The 3,204-nt window shown below is 39.4% G+C and overlaps 1 pseudogene across 1 annotated transcript; it reads left to right on the forward strand.

The window, feature by feature from the left end:
• The first annotated feature begins 2,229 nt into the window (after positions 1 to 2,229).
• On the forward strand, positions 2,230 to 2,990 carry LOC112611687 (annotated as a pseudogene). The gene has a single exon (XR_003116711.1). The product of XR_003116711.1 is annotated as an enhancer of rudimentary homolog pseudogene (transcript).
• Positions 2,991 to 3,204: the final 214 nt, after the last annotated feature.

Below are 3,204 nucleotides of genomic sequence, written 5' to 3' on the forward strand. Positions count from 1 at the left end.
TGGTAGACAGAATAGGCCATCCCCCAATGATGTCCATGCCCTAATCCCCAGAACCTATGAATATGTTGATGTGATTACTTTAAGGATTGGAAATGGGAACATTTTCCTGGATTGTCTGGATGAGTCCAGTGGAATCACGAGGTCCCTTATAAGAGGGAGGCAAAAGGGTCAGAGTAAGAGAGAAGATGTGATGATGGAAGCAAAGATCAGAGAGAGAGGTTTAAGATACTACACTGCCAACTCTGAAGATGGAGGTAGGGACCATGAGCCAAGGAATACAGGTGGCCTCTAGAAGTTGGAAAAGGCAAAGAAACAGTTTTCCCCTACAGCCTCCTGCAGGAATGCAGCCCTGCTGACACCTTAAATTTAGGACTTCTGATCTCTAAAACTGCAGTGTAATAAATTTGTGTTGTTTTAAGTTACTAAGTTGGTGGTGACTTGCAATAGCAGTAATGGGAAATTAATACGAAGTGTTCAAAAAAGTTACAGAAGTTTTCATTTTAATTTCTGCACTTCTTGTTCTCCATGAAAACTTGGAAATGACATTGGCATCAAGATTAACCACTGCGGTAAATGTAGGGAAGATGGATTCACCCGTTGAAAAGTAGAACCTAAGAATTGGCAGTTTGGCCTTAAAGCAGATTCCGGCAACTGTAGTGGGTTTTCTTGCAGCTGTAGCAGCAATTATTTTGGGCTGGATTCCAGAGGGAAAATAAAGCTTTGATCATTCCATCATTTTGTGCTCTAACACAGAGAAAACTACCTTTCTTACATCTCTTCTGCAGAAAATAATAATAGTTTAGGTTATTGTTGGTTCAAAGAAGAATGGTATAAATTCTGTTAATGTCATTACAGCCATTGCTGCTAGCTAGTTTTGGCAACCTTACAACTATATTTTTATCTTGAATAAGTCAGAGTCTAATACTCCTGTCTTGAGACTTCTTACTACGTATTAGTTGACACCTTTTTCTCTGCCCTAACCCCCATCTGAATTGTAATGACTGCCAAACCTTCAACCACATTGGCAGTTCTCCAGTCGGTCTCAGAGCCTGCCCTAAGAGCCAGGATTGTAAGTGGCACTGGGCCTTACTCTGGAAACATTCGTATCTGACCCAACATAATTAGGATTATTGCTATATGCTAATAATATCGGTAGTAATTGGGCGGCTATTGATGCTAGCAGGATTTCTACCTAACTCAATTTGCGTAGCACCCACGATACTCGTCTGATGAACTCAAAGGTTGTTATTACCCATTTAGGACATTTCTGGCCCAGAAGTAATAGGTCTGCTGAAGTTTTATTGATTTTAGTGATTTCAGGGCATTTTATTCCCTTACACTTTCACTTGTTAAAAAAATTCCTACTTCTTCAACTGTAATCTTCATAGTAATATACTTATTTGCTTCTGTGTCCAGGTGTTTACCTTGTTATGAATTTCTGACAGGATAGCCCATCACCTCTGAAAGCAACATAAGAACGCTGATAGTTTCTTCATCCCATATCTTATGGAATTGGTTGATCTGCCCGGGTCAGCTTTATTAGCCTTAAGTGTTCATTTTCAGTGGTTTGTTAGAGACTGAGATCAAGATGTTAGGGGCTAATAAATCCTGCTAAATCTTCTCAGATGATCAAGGAGAAAAATGTACAGCTCCTTGCCAAAAATTTTAAGCCAATAATTTGTCTTTTGCCAGGAAAGATTTGGTTGGCCCAGATTAAATTAAATGACCTTCTATTCTTTAAAGAAAGGAATTGGTGTTGAACTAGAATGAAGAGTATTTGTGATGCCTTTCATAATATAAATGATAATTTGACATTGACAAGTATACAAATTTCAATCTCTGCAATTAATTAAATGGGAAACGACACAGGATTTTGCAATGAATAATTTCGGAACCACACACATAGAAGAAATGTACTTTATCATTGTTTAACTTGTAAGGTTAGGAGAAATAGAACTCGGGTTTAACTTTCCTCATCTCACAGATATATTGTACTTCAAAGCAAACTATAAAAATAAGGAGGCCAAGCCAAGCTTTTTTACCTTCATGCCAACTGAGGATGAATTTAACCATTGCTTGTTCACCAAAAAATAATTAAGTTTCACTAACCTAAAAAATGTTCTGCTGAGAAAAAGATAAACTCTGTTTCACCTGCATCTATCAATTGCCATCAAAGACTTCATGGAAAGCTGCACTTCTAATTTTTTAAAAAATTGATACAGGGTCGAGCTGCAGCGAAGAGAGTTTGGCGCGATGTCTCACACCATTTTGCTGGTACAGCCTACTAAGAGGCCAGAAGGGAGAACTTATGCTGACTACGAATCTGTGAATGAATGCATGGAAGGTGTTTGTAAAATGTATGAAGAACATCTGAAAAGAATGAATCCCAACAGTCCCTCTATCACATATGACATCAGTCAGTTGTTTGATTTCATCGATGATCTGGCAGACCTCAGCTGCCTGGTTTACCGAGCTGATACCCAGACATACCAGCCTTATAAAAAAGACTGGATTAAAGAGAAGATCTACGTGCTCCTTCGTCGGCAGGCCCAACAGGCTGGGAAATAATTGTGTTGGAAGCATTGGGGGGGTTGGGGTGGGCTTGGAACACAGGTGTGTACAGCGTGCTGTAGTGGAAGTTTTGCATCATAGTAATCCTGTTTCCACTTTGTTATACTCTAGCCAGGATTGACTGTATTGGATGAAATGTGAGGATCTTGTTCAATCGGAAACCCCCATTACCCCCTCTTTTTTTCCTTTCTTTTTTTTTTTTTTTTACTTAAACATTTTTATGATGATTTAGATGAAAGTTGTTCTTCGTCAGTTAATGTTGGTTCCAGTCCTTCAACTGTTCATATCTACTTTATAACATTCATGTACTAACCCTTCTTCAAGATGGGGTGGGGGGTGGAAATGCAGTTTAGCCATGTCCTCAAGATAAAGTCTTGGTAAAAATAAATAAATGTCCTTTAGTTATAAAAAAAAAAAAATGATACAGGGTCTTGCTTTGTCTCCTAGGCTGGAGTACAGTGGCATGATCATGGCTCACACAGTCTCAACCTTCTGGGCTCAAACAATCCTCCTGCCTCAGCCTCCCGAGTAGTAGGGACTACAGGCATGTTCCTCATGCCCAGATAATTTTTTATTGTATGTAGAGACAGAGTCTCACTCTGTTGCCCGGGCTGCTCTCCAACTCCTGGGTTC

This window comes from Theropithecus gelada, chromosome 18 (assembly GCF_003255815.1).
Source record: "Theropithecus gelada isolate Dixy chromosome 18, Tgel_1.0, whole genome shotgun sequence".
Classification (NCBI taxonomy): Eukaryota; Metazoa; Chordata; class Mammalia; order Primates; family Cercopithecidae; genus Theropithecus; species Theropithecus gelada.